Below are 27,504 nucleotides of genomic sequence, written 5' to 3'. Positions count from 1 at the left end.
TGTTACTTTTTCGTTGTAGAGGCTGTTGTTGAGATTTTGCTGTTTGGCTTAAGTATGTTTTCTCACTATACTGTGTGTGACAATGTATATGCAGTATGGTAGGTTGGTTGAGTATTGTTAGATTACAGCTATGTGTTGGCTAGTTAGTCTATTTAATTGGTAAGTGTTGACTTCTCGGGTAGATGGTCATGCACGTACAGGACCACTAGAATCATAGTCGGACGTCCAATAGGTCTTTCGGATGATGGCCGCTATAGGCCCCTTTGAGTTGTTGACTATGAGCTAATAACGATTGGAAGTTTGACAAGTCTTCGGGATGACGACCTTGTGCCTATAGGCCATGTGAGGTGTTGACTATGAACTGATCATGGCTGGAAGTTTTTCAGGTCTTTTAGATGATAGCTACAAGCCTATAGGCCCACTGAGGTGTTGACTATGACATTTGTACCTATGCATTGTATATGTGACGTGATATGTAGTATTTTTGGGGAATTCATTAAATTTTATGTTTATATTTGTGGATTAAACATTTTTTAGGTTATTCAACCATCACAAGGAAATGACCAACTTGATTGTATCGCATGTACATCATTGTTGATTTATGAATTAAATTTCCGTTTATTTTACGAGGCTACTATGTTTTGGAAATTATGTTTACAATGATTGAACAAAAAGAACTTTTATATATTATTTTTAGAAACACAACATAACATCATATTTTACTCTGAAAATAAATTTTTTATTTTGAAATTTAGGAGGTAAAAAAAAAATGATGTTCATGTATGGCAACGTCTGCCTAATCGGCCTCACACAATTATAGTTTTTAATTAAACTAAAATGTCAGAATGTTTATCCAGTTGTGTTCGATGTTTTATAACTTGCGTGGGCATATATATTTTGTTTTTGCTTTGACCCAAAATTGGTTTGGACTTGTCCGACAATACGTATGATTAATATATTTTAATTAATTAATACACTGCACTATTTGTTTGGTGTGGTTGTGGCAGGTGTCCTCCAGTCCAGCCCCTATTTCAACTCTTACTTTTGTTAGAGTTACGATTTAAAGTCATTTGCTTCAATTATAAGGCACTTATTATCGTTTTCCAAAAAATTTGATTTTTTTTGGTGCTTTGCAGATCCAGAAATGTGTTGAGGTCATATCACGATAGTAAGGAGACCAAGTATATTGCAACCTAGAAACACGAATAGCAAATCTCTATCAATTTAATATCCTACAAAACTCAAATTACATCTTTAGCTAACTTACTCTCTTATCATTTCGTATCTATAATATTAGATAATACATTAGAGTTGAATTAGCTATCTTTTCTCTTTCCCAAGAAATGAATCACATACTTACGCTGAAAAAGGGAATCTGGATCAAATAAGAATTACAAATCCGATAAGAAGATTAAGAAGCCATCCCCAATCTTGGATGAAAAAATCAATGGTCCAAGATTAAGTGAGTTCTTAGACGGTTACATATTATTACAAAACAGTTAACACACACTAACTACAATCATTAGAAGATTTGGATCAAGACTATGATTTCATTTTATATTCTCATATACTTCATACCCTTGTTTGATCTATATCTGAAAAGGGTAATATTTTGTATATGATATATAAAATCATATATGTGTACCTTCCAAATTAACTAAAAAGTAATTAAATCTTGTTGTATTACATGAGTCCAAATTAACTAAAAAGTAATTAAATCTTGTTGTATTACATGAGTTCATTTAAAAAAATATATAAAATTCTAAACATTTACAATTATTTAATTTATAAGAAAAAAATATTTAATTATTAAAATTAAAGTGTTTTTTTTCTTTTAAATTTAAACAAATAATTTAGATAAATAAACAAAGAAAAATAATAAAGTTTTAATTTAGAAAACTTAAAATTAGAAAAAAGTAAAGAATCAAATTAATTGGTATATATTTATTATTACATTTTGTTATATTTAAATATTATGTAGAATTTAATAAAATAGAAAAAACCACAAAAAAACATATGAAAAAAAATTAATTTAAACTAACCATAAAATTACATTTTGCAAAATTAATGACAGTATAACATGTGGCAAAATAGATTTTTATTTATTAGAGTATAATAAAATAATTGCTACATATAGATATTATGAGGAATTTAATAAAATGGAAAAACCATAAAATATAATATGTGAAAAAAAAATTAATTTAAAATAACCACAAAATTACATGTAGCAAAATAAATAAAAACATGACATATAACAAAATAAATCTTTATTTATTAAAATAAATATCTCAATTCATCGTTAACAACCCAAACATGCATAGTTTGTTAGACACCATCGAACTAACCCTGTTATAATTAAAAAAATTTGTGTCGTGTAATCTATTACAAGGATACACAACTAGTTGGGAAAATGACTTAGGAGGATAACTACCTCTTATCCGTGTTTACATATTGGCAACTTCTTCTTTTTTGTACATAATAAAGCAACTAACTTGTTTTAACTGTTTAAATTACACCAATATTACCGGCTAATACCTTTAACCGGTAACTCAAAGGGAAAATGACTAAGGAGGGTAACTACCTATTATCCATTTTCACATATCGACAACTTCTTATGTTTTGAACATAAGAAAGCAACTAACTTGTTTTAACTGTGTAACATCCCAAAAATCATGACCAAAAATTTAATTTTTAATTTAATACTAAAACCATAATTGTCAAACCATTTATTTAATACTCCGGCATCGGGCCCAGCCCGACATCAGGCCCCGCCTGACATCGAACCCCGTTCGGTATACAGTTCTGTCTCTCTTAGGCCCCGCCTGTCTCCGGGCTCCGCCCGCTAAACACATACAATCATATAACATGCTAACACATAAATAAACATACTCTACTGCATCCTTGTCCTAAGAAACGTACTCTGCTAATAATGAGATACAGAACATCGTCCGTACTCAACTGGTGATGAGATACGGGACCTCGCCCACACTCACCTCCCTACCAGACACATACAAGTATCACACAGACAACAAGTATAATCTAACATGCAAACATTCCTCGGGCACCCGCCCGACATCGGACCTTGGTCTGGAATAACATACTAGCATACAATGCCTATGGCTAACCCCCAGGTCTTCTTACTTATAAACTACATGGGATGACATTGTGGCCTTAGACACATTCACACAGTGAGGAGACTCACCTTGCACTGTTGAAGCCCTGGCTGGAACTAGCTGACTACGGACAAAGTTCCGTATCTCATTATCAGCAGAGTATGTTTCTTAGGACAAGTATACAGTAGAGTATGTTTCTTTATGTGTGGCCTAAGAGAGACAAATCTGTATACTGAGTGGGGCTCGATGCCAGGCGGGGCCTGATGACGGGCGGGGCCCGATGCCGGGGTATTAAATTAATGGTTTGACAATTATGGTTTTAGTATTAAATTAAAAACGAAATTTTTGGTCATGATTTTTGGGATGTTACACAGATAAAACAAGTTAGTTGCTTTCTTATATACAAAAAATAAGAAGTTGTCAATATGTGAACATGGATAAGAGGTAGTTACCCTCCTAAGTCATTTTCCCTTTGAGTTACCGGTTAAAATAGGTATTCGCCGGTAATATTGGTGTAATTTAAACAGTTAAAACAAGTTAGTTGCTTTATTATGTACAAAAAAAAGAAGTTACCAATATGTGAACACGCATAAGAGGTAGTTACCCTCCTAAGTCATTTTCCCCAACTAGTTAGTTACTAATGAAATTAGAACACACAATAGCAACTTCCACAACACCACCCTAGGATCAGGCCACACCCACCCTCACATTTTCAATTTTTTTGGATAAATTATATTAATCGTCCCTTGTATAAATGCCAAAAAACGTGTTTAGTCCATATTTTCAAAAATTAACTAGGACCGTCCCTTGTTTGTTTTAAATTTGCTCGCTTCATTCCTTCTTAATTTAAATTTGCACAATTCATCATTTTCCCGATATAAAGAGTCTAGGGTAAATTACACCAATCGTCCATCGTGTACATGTTAGAAAACATGTTTAGTCCTTATATTCAAAAATTAACTTAGATCGTCCCTCGTTTGTTTAAAACCTTGCACATCTCATCACTCATGACATAAAAAGACCGTTTTGCCCTTATTTATTTATTTATTTTTAATTTATCTAGTTATTAATCCATTAAGAAAATTATTTATTAAATTCATGGTATTTGGCTATCGGTAATCACCTCCGACCACCACCACCATCACCATTAGCCTCTGACTACCACCAACACTAACGTCCGTCTTCCACCATCGCTCAATCTATCACCAGAGAAAACAGAATCCATGTTTTAATCCAGAAAAAATTCAAAAACAAAAATCCATTCAAGACATCAAATCCACTTATGAATTCAAATCCAAAAATTACTTACATAAACTAACATACATACATAAATAGAAAAAAAACCAAAAATATGATTATATCTTCGTATGAATATGTAGAAGAAACTTTTGTATGGAAAAAAAACCTTCTAATGCAAGTTCAATTTCTTCTTATTTGAAGCCCAATAAGTTGGATATTGCTTTGATTTCTTCTAAATAGTTAGATATATGGTGCAATCATGTGGAAAACGAATGAGAAGGAGGTGGGAGTTTGGTTGGAAACAACCAAGGCGGTGACGAGACCTCGGGTTTGGCCGCCGGAAGTCGGTTTTAGAAATCATTGGTTGTCGTGTCTCTCCGGATGGTCTAGTGTATCAATCGGGGGAAGTCAGCGGTGGTCGAAAGGTCTCTGATGGCTGCGTTGGGTTACAGATGTGCACTTAGCATGCAAATCGGTGACGACTAAACCCTAGTTGCCTTTAATTATTCCGGCGAGAGGATATCGATTTTGCACTCCGACTGTCTTCTCATCTCCCACCTTCTACCTTACCACTCAAATATAATCTTCAAAAAGAGAGTAGATCATTCAAGGAGTTTAGATGGTAAAAAAGGGAGACAAATGGTAGTGGTGAGAGGTAGCGATGGAGCAGCAGTAACCAATGGTTATTAGTGGACTGATGATTTTATGATGGATATGTTGTGGTAAGTGGTAGGGGTGATCGGCGTGTTCTTGGTCTTCTTATTCCATTTCATTGGGTTAGTGTGTGTGTTTATGTGTTCTGTGCATCTTGTACTCTCTGACCAGTAACACATTAAAGTGGCTAGATGGGTTAGGTAAGTGAAGGGGGGAGGAGTGGTGGTGAATATTCTCGATGATGGTATATATATATATATATATATATATATATATATATATATATATATATATATATATATATATATATATATATATATATATATATATATATAGAGAGAGAGAGAGAGAGAGAGAGTTTTAAATAGGTGGGGCCCTATTTCTTTTTTTAATTAAAAAAAAATAATAATAACATTAAATTAATTAGAAAAGAAATATACAAAGGGCATTATGGACATTTTAGATCTATCATGGACTTGATGCGCAAAAAAAACGTATATTAGGGACGAAAAGTGCAAGTTTTATGCAAACGAGGGATAGTCCAAGTTAATTTTTGAAAATATGGACTAAACACGCTTTTTCATATGTGCACGAGGGACGATTGGTGTAATTTACCCAAAAGACTATATTACCCTTTTTATTTTGTTTTGTATTTATTAAAAAAAATTAAACCCTTTATTTTCATATTTATTAAAAAGTACACATATCAGCTACCCAATCCACCCCATTTATTTCCATACCAGCTGACTCTCCAATCTGCATCTGCCTCCGATGAAATCACTTAAAGTAAATGTCCGACTACCAGACCACCACCAGGGCCGACCCAAGGGCAGGGCGAGCTGGGCCACTGCCCAGGGCATCATTACGAAGAGGGGCATAACGATTTGTCTACCTCTTAAGGGCATATAAACTTTCGGCACAAATTTTGTTCCATAGGCATGAGGCATCCGACACATAGAAGCACATAAGCGGCAAAACGCAGCTGAGAATCACGCTAAAAAATCAGAAAATGAGGAGTCGATCATGCGAAATAATCACGCCTAAAATCAGAAATCGATTGTACCGAGTCTTGCAAGCTAACGGTAAAAAAGTATTATGTAACACCCAGGATTTTGAAAGCCAAGAAAGTAAAGGAAACCCTAAATTTAAGAGGGACTTGACGAGTCCAAGGAAGGACTCGGCGAGTCGGAGCGGGATCCGGGTCGATCAGAAAGTGACCAACTCGACGAGTCGGCCAAGTAGACTCGACGAGTCTGGTCTGTGTGAGGAAAACCCTAAATCCAGGGCTTGGAGCCTATTTAAGCATCTCAATCTTCTTCCTAGGGCTCCTTTACAGCCTCTCACACCCAGAACGCCGCACCTTAAGCCCCCATTGTGTTCATTCAAGCTTTTAGCCATTTTTGAGTGGTTTTAAGGAAGAAGAAGGAGTGGAAATCCTTGAAGCATCAGGGAGTGGCTTTAGATCTGAAGTTTGGGAAGCATTTCAGAGCATTGGAAGGTATCAATTCGTTTCCCTCCTTTAGATTTTCCTTGGTTATGAGTTTTGGGGCTTTTAAGCCATGTTTAAGACCAATTTTGAGCTTGAGGTCCAGATCTGAGGTTGCTACCTCAGATCCATGCTTGTTTTGGTATGGAATCCCATAAAATATCAGCCATTGGGTGGAGATTGGAGTCTCTTGGTCCTAAACCCTAGCTATGGGTGTATTTTGCCTAGATCTCACTCTCTACACGTAAAGTTTGCAACTTTACGTGGGAAATAGGCTTGGAGAGGGTAGATCTACAGTTTGGAGCTCATGCATGACTCGAAGTCCTCTGCATGTAAGTGGATCTTAGTGGACTCGACGAGTCCTTCGAGTGGACTCGGCGAGTAGCTTGAAGATGAGGAGGAACTCGACAAGTAGGATGAACAGCTCGTCGAGTCGGATGAAGATAGGCATGAACTCGGCGAGTTGGATGAACAACTCGGCGAGTTGGATGAAGATTGCCGTGTGCTCGACGAGTCTGTTCTTAGACTCGGCAAGTCAGGTCGAGTGGTCCCAAACCCTTCGAGTTAAGACTCGAGTTAGCGAGTCGAGCCGGGACTCAGCGAGTTGGACAGGACAGGAATCGAGAATCAGTAAACTCGACGAGTCAGGGGCTGACTCGGCGAGTAGAGTCGCGAGTGGAAGGACTCTGGATTTATGAACTCGGCGAGTCAGTAGGGTGACTCGACGAGTAGGGTTGACCTGGAAGGTTGACTTTGACCAGGACATTGACTTTGACCAGAGTTGACTTGGTGGACCTTTGGAGGTCAGTTAGACTAAGTGTGAGGTTGTTATTGGTAGCTCGGAGAGCTAGCAGAGCAGCAGTTCGGAATTAGTGGTCAGGTAGCGGTCAAAGGGGTTAGCAGCAGCAGTTCAGCAGTACCAGGTGAGTTTCCCCTTTGTATGAATGGGTCTACGGCCACAATGCCTGCCCATGTAGTTATGAGTAGAAGACCCGGGGGTTAGCCCTAGGCACAGTATGCTAGTATGATATTTGGAGGAGGTCCAATGACAGAGGGCGGGTCCCCAAGGAGCGGTTTATGTGATAGTTTATACTTGTTGTCTGTGTGATACTTGTATGTGCCTGGTAGGGAGGTGAGAGAGGGCGAGGCCCCGTATCTCACCAATAGCAGAGTGTGGATGGTGTTCCATATCTCAGTAGCAGCAGAGTAGGGGCGAGGCCCAAGTTAGGGAAAGAGTGAGGGTGGGCTGGGCCCGAACCTCACTATCAGCAGGAGTATGGACGAGGTTCCATGACTCATTAGTAGCAGGACTCGGGCGGGGCCCAGAGATAGGCGAGGCCTTAGAGCAAGAGTTGTTAGTATACGTTTAGCTTATGTAATGTTATGTGATACGTTTATGTGCTATTATATGTTAGTGGGCGAGGCCCTGTGACAGGCGAGGCCTAAGTGAAACAGATCTGTATCCGAGTGGGGCTCGAAGCCAGGCGGGGCCTGGAGCGGCGGGGCCGTTGTAGCGGGCGAGGCCCGAAGTAGGGGGCGAGGCCCCGGATAGCGGGCGTGGCCCAGTATGTGCAGTATGTGGTTATGCATGGTATGTGGTAAGGTGGGGAACTCACTAAGCTTCGTGCTTACGGTTTTCAGTTTTGTTTTCAGGTACTTCCGGTAGCGGAGGGAGGAGCTCGGGGTGATCGCATGGCAGACACCATAGATTAGTCAGCCTGGGAATGTTTACTATGATAATAAACAAGTGTTTTGAAAACTTATACTCAGATTATGTTTTGGAATGATGTCTTTGTTTAAAGTAATGTTTTATTAAAAAGAAATTTTTGGTCTTGAAATTCGGGATGTTACAAGTTGGTATCTGAGCCTTGGTTTGAGGGATTCGGGCATTCTCTCGGGGGTGCCTGAACTCAAACTGAGGGGTCGGATAAAAAGTTTTCAAAAGTGAAAAGACAGTTTTGTAAAAAGAATTTTGAGAACGAAAAAAAAACAGTTTTAGAAAAACAAAAAGAATTCAGAAGAAAAGAAATTTGAAAAGAGAAAAGAGGTGTGGTGCATGCAATCAACTGAGCTCGAGTAAGTACCCCAAAATACCCATACGAGTTTATGTTATGATTATTAGTTGATAGAACAACATGCTAGAATAGGACTAAGGATCTAGGGATGATGCCTTATGTGCCGGTTATTTGTGCTTTTGAGCTGCATGATAGTGCTGATTAGACAGTAGTAGGATAGCCTGTTTAGGTTATGCCTGAGTTTATGAGTTTGTGTTGCATGCTAGTTCAGATTCTTGCTATGTGGATGTGATTGCTTGAGTATGTTATGGTTAGATTTTCCCTTGACCGAATGCTGCTTGCTTTGTGCATTGTGGGATTCTGAGTGATGGGAGTTAGCCATTAGGTGGATACGACACGCCACATGTGATCAGGGTTGAATAATCTCAGAGTGTTGGATTTGGTCCTATTGCGCAGCTCTTGTTTGAGTCCAACCGTTGTAGGAACGAGTCTTATACTTGAAGGATTATTTGAGCCTAATCACATGTGATGGTATCCAGGTGGTGGCTAATTGGCATCGCGAGGAAGCCTTCAGCAGCTGAGGACTGGTTTGAGTTGAGTCAGAGGTTTCCCTAGGGAAAGCCTAGGATGAGATAGTGCTGGGAGCAGTGTTAGTGGATAAGGGACCTGGTGGAGTCAAAGCAATTCCTGAGGAAAGTACGGATAGATGTGGAAGGTAGTATGGGCCCGTACTATTGAAAGCAGAGGATCCGTACTCGATTCAGGAAGGGCAGAGACAAGACCGGGAACCTGGTAGGGCATGTTTCGTCTCGTATCAGTGATGAATATTCTGATAGTGGTTGTGGTATATTTTCAGCATGGTAACATTGCGAGAGAGACCAGCGGGCGGATCAGGCGCCGGAGAGGGATCAGGCTCGGGTTCAGGGACCGAGCAGCTCGAGGAGCGGATGAGAGAGTTGATATCAGCTGAGGTTACGCGCAGTATTCTAGCTCAGACTCCTGTGATCTTTGGCACGGTCAAGGAGGGCATACTGGAGATCTTGGAGGAGAGGCTGGGAGCCTTCCGTACTGAGATGATGGCATTGATGGGAGCGCGTACCTTGACGTTTCGAGAGTTTAGAGCCTGCGGGGCTCCAGATTATCATGGAGCTAGGGACCCCATTGCTAGCAGCAGATGGTTGGCTGATGTTGCCAACGCTTTTCGTTCGAGCAAGTGTCCCGAGGGGGACAAGGTTAGACTCGCCTCCTGTCTTCTGAAGGACAGAGCGAGGGATTGGTGGGAGGAGATTGGTCATGCTTTGGGGGATGATGCCGCGTTGGACGCGATGACTTGGAGCGATTTCTCGGCCAGGTTCAGGGCGGAGTTTTCGCCGATTATTGAGGTGCAGCAGCTGGCACGAGAGTTTCAGGATTTGACGCAGACTACTGAGACTGTGGCGGAGATCACCGCCAAGTTCAGGGAGAGGGCTCTTCTTGTACCACAATATGTAGCGGATGAGGAGATGAAGAAGGCTTGGTACCATGAGATGTTGAGGGACGACATCAGGGAGTTCATGAGCAGGTCCAGCTGCAAGACGCTGGAAGATATGATTTCTCGGGCTAGGGAAAGGGAAATTGATTGGAGCAGATCCGGAAGAGGAAGCCGGATGAGGTTCAGGTATCAGCGGGTTCGGGCAAAAGGCCCAAGGGATCGGATTCGAGATCGAGGGATCATCAGGACCACAGTCGGTGCGGAAAGTGTGGCAGGGCGCACGGGGGCGCGTGCAGGAGTGGTAGCGGTGGTGAGTCTGGCTGCTTCAAGTGCGGTCGGACTGGTCATTTTAGCAGGGATTGTACTTTTACCACCGCACAGGGATCAGACATGATATGTTTTCATTGCAACCAGCGGGGCCACAAGAAGGCCCAGTGCCCCAGTTTGTCTTCAGCAGGACGGGTGATGGCACCCGCCCCTGCAACCTTGAGGATCGCAGATGGCCGTCAGGGCCGGGTAGAGGCACCTGCAGCAGGGAGCAGGGCTTTCCAGATGACAAATTTGGAGACGCGAGCATCGCCGGACGTTGCAGGTATGCAATTTCCATTCTCAGTTCTTTTATTTTGTGCATGATTTCATTGTTATGGTTCTGCATCATTATCGGTATGAGTATTTTATTTTGATTGGTTGATTGCGATCGAGTTATATGCCATCTGCATCCCTTGGATATTTGTATGGTAGTTAGGGGGATGTGCTCTTTTGAAGAAGGTTTCGAAGGATGCAGTAACTGTAGCATGCTTGGGAGGGATTTGGTTCGTTTCGCTAGTTCAGAGTGGTGCAGTGATTGTGATGGATTGTCTAAATCCCTAGCTATGGCAGGCTTGGGTTCCTCAGTAGATGGGTTATGGAATGGTAGCAAAGATCAGGATTTCTTTGAGTGTTGAGCAGCAAGGGGTAAGCAGGATCGAAGTGGGGGAGAATCCTCCGGATGTGCCCAGAGAGGAGCACGCAGACCCAGAACGAGTACGTGACCTCCGAGAAGGAAGAGAAGTAGTTCAACGTTTGATGGATTGAGGATTCCAGGGTTGGGAGTTTGATAAACTCCATATCAGCTAGCGCGTGGGATGGTATGGTTGGTTATGATTGAGAATTCAGGTTGTGGATCGCCTGAAGGACTCGCGGGAGTCGGAATAAGGATCTTGAGAAGCCGATGGCACGTGGGTGTCTTCGTATTAGCAGTCAGTGGTAGGGAGTGTCGTAAGACTACGGGTAGGCCGTAGCATTCCTTAGTAGTTTCGTTAGCGGAGTCGGGGCGAGGCCCTTATCTCCTAGTGATCAGGTAGGGATCAGGAATGGGTAGTGAATGAGAGTAGTAAGGAGTTGCCTGTATAGCTCTAGAGAGGTGAGACCTTGGGAGAGGCCGCTCCAGGATATAGCTGGGTGAGACCCGTGGGCGAGGCTCGTGTGAGATTGGCAGTGTAGATGAGACCTGGGAGCAGGGTTGCTTAGTAGTATGGTTGGGTGAGACCCGAGGGCGAGGCCCGTGAGTTTTAGCGGCGCAGGTGGGACCTGGTCGGGATCTTAGTGTCAAGTTAGGGGATCGGGGATCCTAGGTTTGTAGTGCCTGGATGGCAGGATTGTATGAACAGTTATAGATGGTCGAGGTTTCTTTGGAAGTCGCTGGGAGCGACCAGTGATGGTGTTGGGACTAGCTACCGGTGGGAACCGGTAATCCAGTCATTGATAGGTTGGTAGGGACCAGGGCGGTCCCAGTTTATCAGGAAGTCAGTCGAGGAATAGCTGAATTGCCAGTCGGTGGCAGTGCGAGTATGCAGCGTATGGTGGAGTTCAGTTAGTTGAGTCGAGGGGTGCTCGACACCAAGTGTTGGCAGGAAGGAGTGTCAGTGGGTGTTGACGGCGATGACCCGTTCTGGGAATAGTAGGGAGGTGATGGAGTTAGTGAAGGATAGGACCTTCACAGTGTCAAAGGAAAAGTCGGTAATGAGGCTTTGCCTTGGGAAGGCAAGGGATTTGCGCAAGGAAAGAAGTGGAAAACCCCTGCGGGTTCAGTGCAGTATTCGGTGGAAGACCAGCGCAGGTAGGCGGCTGGTATTGGGTATTGGAGGCAGATCGCAGGCGGTGGGCCATGGTAAACTTCGAGGACGAAGTTTAGTTTAAGTGGGGGAGAGTTGTAACACCCAGGATTTTGAAAGCCAAGAAAGTAAAGGAAACCCTAAATTTAAGAGGGACTCGACGAGTCCAAGGAAGGACTCGGCGAGTCGGAGCGGGATCCGGGTCGATCAGAATGTGACCAACTCGACGAGTCGGCCAAGTAGACTCGGCGAGTCTGGTCTGTGCGAGGAAAACCCTAAATCCGGGGCTTGGAGCCTATTTAAGCATCTCAATCTTCTTCCTAGGGCTCCTTTACAGCCTCTCACACCCAGAACGCCGCACCTTAAGCCCCCATTGTGTTCATTCAAGCTTTTAGCCATGTTTGAGTGGTTTTAAGGAAGAAAAAGGAGTGGAAATCCTTGAAGCATCAGGGAGTGGCTTTAGATCTGAAGTTTGGGAAGCATTTCAGAGCATTGGAAGGTATCAATTCGTTTCCCTCCTTTAGATTTTCCTTGGTTATGAGTTTTGGGGCTTTTAAGCCATGTTTAAGACCAATTTTGAGCTTGAGGTCCAGATCTGAGGTTGCTACCTCAGATCCATGCTTGTTTTGGTATGGAATCCCATAAAGTATCAGCCATTGGGTGGAGATTGGAGTCTCTTGGTCCTAAACCCTAGCTATGGGTGTATTTTGCCTAGATCTCACTCTCTACACGTAAAGTTTGCAACTTTACGTGGGAAATAGGCTTGGAGAGGGTAGATCTACAGTTTGGAGCTCATGCATGACTCGGAAGTCCTCTGCATGTAAGTGGATCTTAGTGGACTCGACGAGTCCTTCGAGTGGACTCGGCGAGTAGCTTGAAGATGAGGAGGAACTCGATGAGTAGGATGAACAGCTCGTCGAGTCGGATGAAGATAGGCATGAACTCGGCGAGTTGGATGAACAACTCGGCGAGTTGGATGAAGATTACCGTGTGCTCGGCGAGTCTGTTCTTAGACTCGGCGAGTCAGGTCGAGTGGTCCCAAACCCTTCGAGTTAAGACTCGAGTTAGTGAGCCGAGCCGGGACTCAGTGAGTTGGACAGGACAGGAATCGAGAATCAGTAAACTCGGCGAGTCAGGGGCTGACTCGGCGAGTAGAGTCGCGAGTGGAAGGACTCTGGATTTATGAACTCGGCGAGTCAGTAGGGTGACTTGGCGAGTAGGGTTGACCTGGAAGGTTGACTTTGAACAGGACATTGACTTTGACCAGAGTTGACTTGGTGGACCTTTGGAGGTCAGTTAGACTAAGTGTGAGGTTGTTATTGGTAGCTCGGAGAGCTAGCGGAGCAGCAGTTCGGAATTAGTGGTCAGGTAGCGGTTAAAGGGGTTAGCAGCAGCAGTTCAGCAGTACCAGGTGAGTTTCCCCTTTGTATGAATGGGTCTACGGCCACAATGCCGGCCCATGTAGTTATGAGTAGAAGACCCAGGGGTTAGCCCTAGGCACAGTATGCTAGTATGATATTTGGATGAGGTCCAATGACAGAGGGCGGGTGCCCAAGGAGCGGTTTATGTGATAGTTTATACTTGTTGTCTGTGTGATACTTGTATGTGCCTGGTAGGGAGGTGAGAGAGGGCGAGGCCCCGTATCTCACCAATAGCAGAGTGTGGATGGTGTTCCATATCTCAGTAGCAGCAGAGCAGGGGCGAGGCCCAAGTTAGGGAAAGAGTGAGGGTGGGCTGGGCCCGAACCTCACTATCAGCAGGAGTATGGACGAGGTTCCATGACTCATTAGTAGCAGGACTCGGGCGGGGCCCAGAGATAGGCAAGGCCTTAGAGCAAGAGTTGTTAGTATACGTTTAGCTTATGTAATGTTATGTGATACGTTTATGTGCTATTATATGTTAGTGGGCGAGGCCCTGTGACAGGCGAGGCCTAAGTGAAACAGATCTGTATCCGAGCGGGGCTCGAAGCCAGGCGGGGCCTGGAGCGGCGGGGCCGTTGTAGCGGGCGAGGCCCGAAGTAGGGCGCGAGGCCCCGGATAGCGGGCGTGGCCCAGTATGTGCAGTATGTGGTTATTCATGGTATGTGGTAAGGTGGGGAACTCACTAAGCTTCGTGCTTACGGTTTTCAGTTTTGTTTTCAGGTACTTCCGGTAGCGGAGGGAGGAGCTCGGGGTGATCGCATGACACACACCATAGATTAGTCAGCCTGGGAATGTTTACTCTGATAATAAACAAGTGTTTTGAGAACTTATACTCAGATTATGTTTTGGAATGATGTCTTTGTTTAAAGTAATGTTTTATTAAAAAGAAATTTTTGGTCTTGAAATTCGGGATGTTACATATTACGTTTTTATTCTTTGGTTGTAAATCAAATTACTTGAATCCCTTACTATCAAATATGAAATTATAACCCGAAATCAAAAACATAAATCTTATTCGTTATGTTTTGATTCTTTTCTTTCAAGAATTTTGAATGCATAGTGTAGTCGTGTGTGGCTGGTCTATGCCAGTTTGTGGAAACTCAAATCTAGAAAGAGGAATCTTGGCAACTTTTCTAGTTTTATGATTTTGGTTTTATATGTTGATCAAATGTTATGATTTTTGTATTTTATTATTATAGCTTAAACCGGACGATTTTGCCCTTGATATGAGTTTGGTTGGGGACTTTATCTAGAGCTGCCGACTGGAATGTACTTTTGATCCAAGTTGGACAATTTTGCCCCTGAAGATGGTATTTGCAATTTCAAGTGGATTTAGGTGTTGCTTGTAATCTTGCTGAGCTCTTATGCTAGCAGGTGTTATCTCAACTATATCAATGCAATTTCAAGTGCATTTTGATCATCTATTTGTACAAGTCATTGCCGTTAAAAATGTTATTTTATAATGGTTCTTCAATGTTTTTCCACTTCGCTTGGTTTTTAGTTTAATAGGATTGGAATACTTTTAGAAATTAGTCTTCGACTAATAGTCTAAATATAGATATGGAATTGAAAAACAAAAGTATTTGGGCTATTTTGTTTGGTTTTTAATTTGGTTGTTTGTTAATGGGATTACTGTATTCTGTTTAAGCTAATAGGATTAGGATTTCCAGCCATTTTTCTTTTACTTTTTGAGTCAAGTTTATAAATTACTCTGTATCATCCAACTTCAAATCTGTTAATTTTTTTTCGGTCACTTTGTTTTGAAAGGTCTAAATAAAAATTGTCTCTAAATAAAAACTTTATTAGTATTTTTGTTTATAAATTTATGTTGTGTATGGGTTTATAATTTATTACTGTATTCTGTTTAAGCTAATAGGATTAGGATTTCCAGCCATTTTTCTTTTACTTTTTGAGTCAAGTTTATAAATTACTCTGTATCATCCAACTTCAAATCTGTTAATTTTTTTTCGGTCACTTTGTTTTGAAAGGTCTAAATAAAAATTGTCTCTAAATAAAAACTTTATTAGTATTTTTGTTTATAAATTTATGTTGTGTATGTGTTTGGTATATATATATATACTAGGTGTGAGACCCATGTATTCCATAGGTTTAATTAAAAAAAATAAATATAAAACTTTAATAATTTGAAAAGTTTGAATTTATAAGAAAAATAAGAAAATTTTGAATTATTAAAATTAATTAGACTTTAATGTATTAAATACGTTACATATATAAACTCTTTCTAATAAATACTTTACATATATATTACCTTACACATTAAATGTGAAATTTTAATTTAATAAAATAAAAACACAATAAAATGGCAAGTGGAAAATAGAAATTTTAAAAATTCTAGAAAATGCCATGTGTCCAAATAAATGAGAAGAGGACATGTGGCAAAAAAAAACCTTCATTTATTATAGTATATATATATATATATATATATATATATATATATATATATATATATATATATATAGGGGCATTATGGAGTCTCTTTCGCCGGGGGCACGAAAAACCAATAGACGGGCCTGACCACCACCTGGCACGATCGTTTCTTTCTCACTGTATCTCTTATACCCTTTTCTTCTTTTTCGCAATATCTTTTGCGTAATGGATTATCTGTAAACTTCAGCAACATTGTGGTGGATTGTACAAGCCCATCGTCAGTTACTTCTCTAGCGGTGCAAAAACATCAAAATCTTCTTTTGTGGCTCACATATCTTATATCTTCTTCTGTCGGCACCACCACTATAGACGTCGATCTCTTCTTTCTTCTCCAGCGGCTAGTGTAGGTTCTGGTTTGTACGTTTAGGGTTTATTTATTTTTGATTTGCAGATTTAGTGTTTGATATTCAGGTTTATGGTTTACGGGTTCATCAATTTTTGGGGCGTCGCCAGATCTTTGGAGAAGAAAAGTTGAGATGGGTTTAGTGGTGATAGGAGGTGAGAAACGATGGAGAGTGGGATAGGTGTCGATCTCTTCTTTTTGGGGCGCACGTTTTACTCTTGCCGACCTTGATTCCACCATGTCTAGTGACCAATTGGTGGTCAAGAAAGAAAAATCCTATCTCCTTTCTAAGAAGGCTCCTATATATTTATCCATCAAGACTCCAGAATCCTGAAAAAGGAAATCAATTGAAGTCTTCAACCTGGAAAACCTTAAGGTGGATGAAGCGTTGGAAAAGTTGCTCTCCCCTTGTAATCTGTAAGTACCCTTGTAGTTTATTTCCTTTTTTCATTTTTATACCTGTTCTTAGTTTTCTCCCTTTTGTTTCTTATAGGTGGCTGATCATATCTCTCATTCTTCTGAGAATCTCAAGGCTAAGCTCGACCAAATAGGTCAAGCTTTGAGGGAGAAAGAGGCGATCAACGAGGATCTTATCCAGAGGGTGGAGGAGTTGGTCAAGGAGAAAGCAATCAGAGAAGAGGAGCATACGACAGAGATCAAGGAGGTGATCGTTGAAGCCAGGAGAAGCGTTGCTGAGGTGGTTTGGGAGGCAAAAATCAGGTTGGCAAAGGATATCAAGAATGCAGGATCCTAGGATGTGACTAGGTGGCGTAAGGCTCTAGCCAAATTGACTGGTAACCCTGCCAATACTTGTCAAGACCCTGTAAGAATAGGGAGAGAAAAAGAAGAAGAAGAAGGAGGATAAGAAAAAGAAGAGAATAAGAAGTAGGAGGAGAAGAGAAAGAAGGCATAGAAGGCCCCGGTTGGGGGTGATCAGGCCTAGTGATAAGTTTGATTGTTAGAATAATTTTAACATCTTTGTTTGTAAACAATATTTTTGCGGATTTGATGGGCAACTCACTTTTATGCTATGGTTGTTTCATATTTCTCTTCTTTCATGGTTAATTTGATTGATATGGTTGTAGGATTTCAGAGGAACAACTAGTCACTAGTTTAGGATCTTAAAGCACTTAAGATCTTTAGGAGAATAAAACTCCTCATCTATTCATAGGAAAAATAACTTTAAGGATAGATAAAACCAATTCATCCTTAGGATTTGTGTAACTATTGACAATTCTTGTCCTTAGAAGCATTCTGATATATGTGCCTAAATCTTTATAGGTGTCTCATCAGCGAGATCATCTATTGAGATGACATTGATTCACCTACTCATGTTGATTATCTAGCAACATGTAAACTTTTAATGTGAGATTTTCTGGTCCAAATCAGAAAATTATAGAAAGGCTTGGGTTTTTATTTTCTTCGTTAATCATCCCTTACATGACTTTGTCCCTAGAAGCATGCTTTCTGTATGCATCAAGTCTCATGTTCTGCGGAGACATTGAGCATCACCAGTGGCTTACCTTAATTGCATAATAATCAGCGTAAGATATATATGTCTTGTCTTTTAATGACAAAGGATTATTCATGTCCTTAACCTCCTAGACCGAGGCATGACATTGTACCATTGAACGAATTGATGGTGAATATTTGATTCTAGACTGTAACTAACTCTGTGATGCAAGGATTAAACCACTTCTTGCTGATGAGTTATCACTATCAATGATTCACAGTGATTTCACCTCATCATGATTGAGACATCCAACTTCTTTCCCACAAGTATTCTTTAAAGAAGTTAATAATTTGTTGTATTAGCCATACACTGATAAAACTTCGACACTTTATGTCGATGGATACATTTCATACCATAATGTATTACACGCATCATTCCACTCTTGCCCTTTATTATACTAATACAATAAGTTAATAATTCAGCGTGTAGAACCATAGATCTCGCTACTCTATTTCAGTGAATGATAGTTCAAACCTATACTATCATGGGACATCTCACTTGATTTTCAGCTGTATTCCTGATCCGTTGATGGAGTAAATCATATATTCCGATCCGCTAGTAACATAATGTTGCTGATGCCAAAAGGGGGGGGGGGGGGGGTTACCATTACTTTCATTTGCTTAGGGAGGGGGAGAGATTATGATCTTCCATACGCTGTCTTCGCTATACTTTCATTTGCTCAGGGGGAGATATTTTCGACATATGATCTTCAATATGTTGTCTTCGCTATACGTTCATCTGCCTTCCGACAAATTTCTCAAGGTGAAGAATAAACTATGCCATCGGATTCAAGAAAGGAAGTTTCCATCTTGAGGTGGAGTAAATACTAAAGAACTTGTTGAAGATTAGTTTTGACATCATCAGATATGGGAGGTTGTAAGGTCACACCTTATGATCTGATGAGTCAAACACTACACATTGACCACCGACGCTAGCTGTAGCACTAGATCGTATCAACATTGGTGTGAATTAGTGATCTTGGTGATCATATGTATATTAGGCAGTTATATACATATATATATATATATATATATATATATATATATATATATATATATATATATATATATATATATATATATATCTGATCCGTAATCTTCGTGATTAGGATAAAAACTTTACTTAGATAAGTACACACGCCTTAGTTAATGGGATATCAGTTATTGTAATCGTATATAATCAACGTTAGGGTGAAACCTTAATGTATGTCTTGGTGACCGTCTTTGTGACCTCATTCTCTTGGTGAGAACATTCTTTCTTAGTGAAAACATCTTTTGATTCTTTCTTAGTTTGTTTGTTCTTTGTTATTCATACTTAAGTGTGTCCGATCTATACAAACCTTCCTACCAGCATCTAAACCAAATTCATGTATCTAAGGTGAGTGATATGACCCCTCTTTTTATGTTTTTAAAAACTTTGGGGGAGGATACATGTACAATATTAGATATTGTTTATGAAAATCACTTACAAAGTATATCTAGTTTATACAATCTTATTTTTACATATAACATGTAGTGTACACATAAACTAGGTTTCAAACTTAATATATACGTATGTTATGATGTTTAAAATAAAAAAGCTAATTCATAATGAACATATGCTAGTTACAACAAATAATGTAATTTTATGTGGAAAAAGTGTGTGATAATTCACTTGTCATAAAAGTTTACCACCTTTGTAGTATTTCAACTTACATCATGCATGCATGTTTATATATATATATATATATATATATATATATATATATATATATATATATATAAGTTAGAAATAGTATAACTTGAAAGATATACATGTACTTATGAGATTAACCATTTATTGAAAGCGAGTATCGTACACTTTGAAATGTATATATATATATATATATATATATATATATATGTACAAGATAGGGTAGTTTATACATTTACATTAGTTAATGGCCTTTACAGTGACACATAATTCATTATCTAAGTTTAAACACTTAGCATACCCATACTATTGTAACTGTTAATTCTTGGAGCGCGATACATATGTATAGATCCAAACAAGGTTGACATCCCCACTTGTGATTGCTAGTTACAACCTCAACCGATCAATTGAAGCGGGTGATTACTACCTACAGTCATTACTATAACGCCTAATGAAGTGTTGTAGAGGGTACTTTAGTTACATAGCTCAATTATAGGACTCACTATAAAGATTAATTGAATCTTTCTCTCTCTCTCTCTCTCTCTCTCTACAAACCATGGAATTGGTTTTTCTCACATTAAGAAAAATTATAACTATGTTTTTACATATGGAAAAAGACATTATGGTTTTCTAAGGTCTTTAAAGTCTCTCTACAAACATATTTTTAAGTATGGTTTATTTGCAAAGAAAATACCATTTTGACTCGTTTTAAAAGTATCATTGTTGTAACTCTCACCAACCTTGTGTTGTCCCTCAAAACTACATATATTCTCAAGGAATTACTAAACAAGCACTTTAGATGATGGAATAGTCATGGATTTCAAGCGATGTAGTTTACTAGCTTTTGTTATAGATGCATACATGTTTAAGGCAATTCATGTACTATACTATTATATGTAAGAACTTTGTATTCAAACTTCAACATGTGATATAACTATTATTTGGTTTGTTGTTGTACTTGTGCTATATAGTTAGTTTACCTATCATCTAGTTATCTAATTGTTTAGATCCATAATTATATAGATTAATTGGTAAAAAGTACCAAATACCGGAGTAATTCCGTGTTTACGTTTAACTCTAATATGAATTGATCAAACAAGTTTTTGTGCCTCCGAGATTATGAGAGATGTTGGACTTTATTGGGAAATTACACTGTGTTTAATGAAACTTTTCTTTGTTAATTAAGAGCTTGTTTGGTTAATTTGGTAAAAAGTTACGTTTAATTCAAAGAACTTATTTTGATTAAATAATGTTTGTAATATAGAGCTTGTTAATGAACTTTAGTACCAATTTAAATAAGTTCACAGTCAAATATTGTGTTGAAGGTTAATAATATGATTACGGGAGTCATTGCGAAACTGAAATTGTTTTCTCTTGTTTGAATTTTCACAGTCTTAAAAATTCAGTTTTTTTTTTTTTATCATTTTTGATTTTTATTAGTTTAAATTTTTAGATATAATCCCCCTCCCCCCGGACCCTTTTATGTTTTATTTGTTTGTCAAGAATTAGTTTGTGTGACAACCCTATATTTTCCAAAAGCATTGTAACACTCGAAAGCCAAATACGACGGAATTAACCTCGAAAATAAAGTGTTCAAGTATCTAAGTTGTGATGCCTCAAATATTTGATATCATGCCAAGGTTTCCAAAAACATAAAGAACGCTCAAAACCGGGTTATATTGAAGAAATTATAACCACTCGTATATTTACGACACGACGTTAAAACATTATTTGACGTAAAATTAGAATCTCAATAAAATGCATTTTAAGCCTTAAGTATCTAAACAAAAGTCGTAGATCTCGTTGAAAGGTGAACGTGTATAAAAAGATCGCCCAAATTGGACCTCGTATGAAGAAGTTACGAATTTTCAAAGTTTCGTAACGGTAGTAGAGGGCTAAAAACTCGGATTGAAGATCGAGTGTTATTTAGCTATCGCCACCTAAACGGAAGTTGAAGATCTCCTCAGTGGTAATAAAACAATAAAAAGACAAACGAAAACCGACGTCGAATAAAGAACCTATGAATTTTTAACGAACTTTAGAAGGCCCAGCCTATTAAAAATATATCATTAAAAATAAAGTCAAAACTAGCCGACGGAGTCTAAATGAAAGTTGTAGAGCATAATCTCACCTACGCGTGGACATAAAGAACACGAAATACGGAGCTCGTACGCGAAAGTTACGGAATTTAGAAGAGGACAGGCCGGATTACGCCCCGCGTTCTCTGGGAGTACGCCCCGCGTACTAGACCCAGAGTCGAGTCCCATCGGCCCGCCCAAGCTACGTTTAGCTAGCCAGGAGTCGTATGCCATGACGCCATATTACGCCCAGCGTAACGACGTACGCGCCGCGTACGTGAGTACGCCCAGCGTACTCCAAAATTACGCCCCGCGTACTCACTCTTCCAACACTTTAAATAGATGGCATCAGCTGCGAGTTTAAGCACACATTCTCAAATCTCCAGATACTCTCACACCCTTCCAAGCACCAGAGACCATTCCCTCACCTCGGTTTCCGCACTCGAGCCCCTGACGAAAGATTTACGCTGCAGAGATCCCCGAAGAGACCGACGACGCAACCATCCGCGGTCGAAGTTCTGCTCAACCCTAGCCTCTCTCTTCAAACTTAACGAGTGAGTTCATACCCCTACTTTTCAATTCTTTTCACGCTTTAGGGGGGGAATACAAGTACATTACAAGTCAAAATATCATTTCATAAACCTAATTATAATATCGTTCTCATAGGGTTTTGATACAAAAATAACGTTATGTATAAAGAGCTAATATATTGCCAAGTTGTTCTTACTAAATGGAAACATAATTTTGAGAAACTATAATGAGTGTAGTATTCAAGTGATTCATACATTTTACATATACATCTCGACAAATGAAATGCTTTCAAAAGAAGTAAAGTCTTTATTATCGTAAATCTGTTTATACCAAGTAATGTGAGACATTTAAACTTCAACGTACTCGTATGTATGCATTTCAAGTCCTGTATTATATACCATAATCTCTTGGAGAGAGAGCGTGATACTTGTGTATAGATCTATACGGGATTGACAATCCAACACCTAAGCTGTTAGCTACAGTTAGGCCGGCAGGCCTGGGGTGACAAACGTCATAACAGTTCCAACACCTGAAGAACGTTGTTACAGGCCATCAGTGTCAATAGCATGGTTATAAAACTCACATAAAAGTATAAAAACAAGTTTGATTTACGAGATTCATATATGCATTTCAGTTTTCCATCTTATTGTTAACACAAATTTTATCACTATTATTCAAGTATGGAAAACACAAACGCACTCCAACACGGGAAACTTTTCAAATCATTTATAGAAAATATTGGATTTTCTGAAAACCTCGTTCATCGATTTACTATCAAAAAGGGACATACTTTTCAATGCAAAACACTTATGAACTCACCAACTTAATTGTTGACACTTTTTCGAAACCACTTGTATTTCTCAGGGAATCAGTAATACAGGTAACCACCAACTTTTGGAGAAGGAAACACTAAAGATGTTTATTTATTGAACATTTATCATCTCATTGTAATATTCTTTTGCTAATATGTATAACGCAACAACATACGTTTTCATTATATATGTGATGGTTATGTTACTTTCTTTACAATATTCAATGGTTGTGATATTACGTGAAATCATCCACCCCCGAATGTTTCCGCCATTCTGGTTTGGGGGTGTGACAGATTGGTATCAAAGCATTGTTTATAGTGAACTAAGTATATCGAACCACATACGATATACAAACTATAAATGCAAAGGGGACCAAAAACCCTCTGATGAAACATTTTCATGAACAAAATACTTTCTTTTAAAGATATACATTTTTACAAGCATGCATTAATCTCGTATCATAACAAGTTTTACTAAAAAGTATTAAGGCAAGTTACGACACTACGATTGAGCCCCGGGGTATGTAATCAGGTCGAGAATAAATATAGCCTGATCAACTATATTTATCCTGGATTTGACCAACGTACGTCGAGGAATGGTCATAGTGGACAACAAGCCAGGAACTTACCAAATACAAATTATTTTAGTTTCGCCAAGTTGAAATATTATAGGAGTATTATTAAAAATAGTTGTACAAATTATAGTTAAAAATAGTAAGTCGTTAAATAGAATTTTCTTTTCTTATAAAAGTTCTCATACATCTACCCTAGTACAGACAAATGGCCGGATTCCATTTACCAGGAGATCCCTACTACCCAAACCAAGGCAACGGCGGTTGGATAGAAGAAGACCCGGAGGAAGACCCAGAGGAAATCGAAGAAGAGGCCGAGGAAGAACCCGAAGGGGTTATCGAGGGAGAATTCGAAGTCGAAGTCGGAGAGGAATTCGAAGTCGATGAAGAGATCGAGGAGATTTCTAGCGGGACAGACTCCGAGCCAGAAGTGTTCGACCCTCCCATCCCTCATCCTCCCGAAATCACTCCATATCAACCGGGACCCATTCCCATGTGGGGAAGTCACCTCTACTACTGGAGCCGCCAACAAGGTGTACGCCCTCCTTTCGGCATGTGCCGAGATTTTTACAATGTCAGTGGGGGAAGCTCAGCTGATCGAGCACTTCCTGTTATTGTGAACGCTATAGCTACCCAGAACTACGAGACGGACAGGCAAGCAACCAGAGTTCGCGAGGTCAATGCTGCTACCCAAGGTAAGGCCGCTGACATCCGCCGTTTGGAAGGACTACATGAGAATACCCAAATCTACACGGGGACACTTCAGAACCAAATGATAACGGCTCTGGCAGATATAAGAGAGATGAAGGAACAACAAGCAGATCTTGAGAGGCGACTGATGGGAGTCAAACGGTCGGATGCCGAATCTAGCTCCAAACGCCGCAAGTAGAACTTGTTCGAGCCCCAACAATTTTGTTATAGATTAGGATTTCGGATAAAAGTTTTTCCCTTATTTCCCTTGTTTTCCCTGTTGTATCCGTAATCGGAGATCTCTAGGAGGATCAAATTTTCCAAACAAAAACATGTAATGTAACACACCTCAGGTGTGACCTATATGTATGAATATGAAGTATTTCTTACCTCTCAAAAATTCCGAGTTTTAAATTTCTATGCCTACCTTGAAACCATAAACTAAAGTCAAAACAAATTACAAGATACAACTAAACACACGATTGTCAAAACATTAGAAACTTATAGTATTCATTCTTATTTTCTCTACCAGAACATGCCTCCTCGTAGATCAACCCGCAGAAACTCAACTTCAACACCACCTCCACCTCCTCCTCCAACTATAGACACCGTTATGTTCCAGACTGCTGTAACCGCTGCTGTAATTGCAGCAATGGCTCAAATGAGCAACAACGGATCGGGGGGAGGAACAAACAGTTTTACAAATGGCCAAGGTCAAAGTCGTTCAGGGGTATGCACTTACAAAGACTTCACCAACGGAAAACCTATTCCCTTTTACGGGACTGGGGGAGTATTGGCTCTATCTCAATGGATAGAGAAAACGGAAGCTGTATTCGAAATCTGTGCATGTCCTGAAGAAAGCAAAGTAAAGTTCGCCGCTTTTACTTTCTCTGAACGCGCCCTGACATGGTGGAACAGCCACGTCCAGACACTAACCCTAGTAGTGGCGAACTCCATGGGTTGGGAAAACCTGAAAAGAATGCTCCTTCGAGAATACTGCCCAAGAGGCGAGATTCAGAAGCTTGAACAGGAACTGTGGAACCTCTCGATGGTAGGTTCGAATATAGCAGGTTATACCAACAGGTTCAGTGACTTAATAACACTTTGCCCAGGAATGTTAACCCTAGAAAGCCAAAAGGTCGAGAGATACATCTGGGGACTATCACCCCAACTTCGAGGAAGTGTGCTAGCTTCCAGACCCTTGACCTTCGCCAGCGCCAAAGAACTAGCGCAATCTCTTGTTGATCATGGTGTCTGTCAAGGAGTCACGACTATCATGGCTGAACCAACCAAAGGGAACAGCAACAATGAGATCAATGCCAACAACAACAAGAAGAAGAAATTTTGGAACAAAAGGAAGGGGCAAACTTCGCACGAACCTTCAAAGAAGCAAATGGTTGCGGTTCATGCTACTACTACCCCCACCACAACTCCTGCTACCTCTGTACCAACAAAACCATATGCGGGGAATCTGCCCAAGTGCAGCAAGTGCAACTACCATCACCATGGTATTTGTCGCGAGATGCACTGCAAGAACTGTGACAGGAAAGGGCACACAACCCGTTTCTGTAAAGCACCGGCACGACCAATCACTCAAGTTTCTAGAACTGGAGTAAGCCGGGCGTGTTATGGGCGCGGAGAGACTGGACACTTCAGGAGGGATTGTCCCAAGGAAAGGCATATTGGCAGTGTGGGGAGAGTGCTGGCAGTAGGACAGAATGAAGCAATAGAAGACCCGACGGTGGTTACGGGTACGTTCCTACTCAACAACACTTATGCATGCATACTTTTTGACTGCGGTGCGGAGAGAAGTTTTGTGAGTCATAAATTCAAACACCTACTAAATCAAAAACCCCAACCACTCAATAAAATATTCACTGTAGAAATAGCAAACGGTAAAATAGAACACGCAAACGATTTGTACGTAGGGTGCACACTAAATTTAAACGAGCGCTTGTTTCGAGTCGATCTTATGCCCATTTCCATAAGAAGTTTCGATGTCATCATCGGTATGGACTGGTTGAGCCTTCACCATGCCGATATCCTTTGCCACGAAAGGGCTGTTCGCCTAAATCTGCCAAACGGCGAAACTCTTGTCATTTATGGCGACAAACCTAGTTCAAGCTTACAAATCATTTCCTGTATTAAAGCACAAAAATATCTTCGTAAGGAATATCATGCCTTTCTAGCCCACGTAGTAGACAAGAAACGAGAGTCGAAAAACATTAAGGATATTACGGAAGTCTGCAACTTCCCGGATATTTTCCCAGAAGATCTTCCAGGAATCCCACCGGAACGTCAAGTCGAGTTCAGAATCGACTTAATCCCCGGAGCTACCCCTGTAGCAAAGTCACCTTACCGTTTAGCCCCAGCTGAGATGCAGGAACTATCCAATCAATTAAACGAGCTGCTGAGCAAGGGATTCATCAGACCGAGCTTCTCACCATGGGGAGCGCCAGTCCTATTCGTGAAAAAGAAGGACGGATCCTTTCGCATGTGCATCGATTATCGGGAACTAAACAAATTCACGATCAAGAACCGATATCCCTTACCGCGCATAGACGATCTATTCGACCAACTACAGGGAGCAAGCTACTTCTCAAAGATCGATCTAAGGTCTGGTTATCACCAACTGCGAGTGCTGGAGGGAGACATCCCCAAAACGGCTTTCCGAACACGTTATGGTCACTACGAATTTGTAGTAATGCCCTTCGGATTGACGAATGCTCCAGCAGTGTTCATGGATTTGATGAACCGAGTATGTCGTCCCTTCCTGGATAAATTCGTTATCGTATTCATAGATGATATACTCATCTATTCAAGAAACCAGGAAGAACACAGCCAACATCTCTGCCAAGTACTGGAAACATTAAGGGCAGAGAAACTTTACGCAAAATTTTCCAAATGTGAATTTTGGATTCGGGAAGTGGATTTCCTAGGACATGTTGTAAGCAAAGAAGGAATACACGTGGACCCTTCCAAGATAAAGGCAATAGATAATTGGACTACTCCAAGAACCCCTACAGAAATCCGACAATTTTTGGGACTCGCCGGGTATTACCGAAGATTCATACCGAACTTTTCAAAGATTGCCAAGCCACTTACCACCCTAACCCAGAAGAATGTGACCTTCGACTGGGGAGAAAAGCAAGACAGCGCATTTCAGACACTAAAGCGAGCCTTATGTAGTGCGCCAATCCTAACCTTGCCAGAGGGAACGGAGGACTTCGTGGTCTATTGTGATGCCTCAAACCAAGGACTTGGGTGTGTCTTAATGCAAAGAGGGAAGGTCATCGCCTACGCCTCAAGGCAACTAAAGACGCACGAAGTGAACTACACAACGCACGATCTTGAA

The sequence above is a fragment of the Lactuca sativa genome, chromosome 9 (assembly GCF_002870075.4).
Source record: "Lactuca sativa cultivar Salinas chromosome 9, Lsat_Salinas_v11, whole genome shotgun sequence".
In the NCBI taxonomy this organism is placed as follows: Eukaryota; Viridiplantae; Streptophyta; class Magnoliopsida; order Asterales; family Asteraceae; genus Lactuca; species Lactuca sativa.
This window is presented reverse-complemented; position numbering follows the sequence as displayed.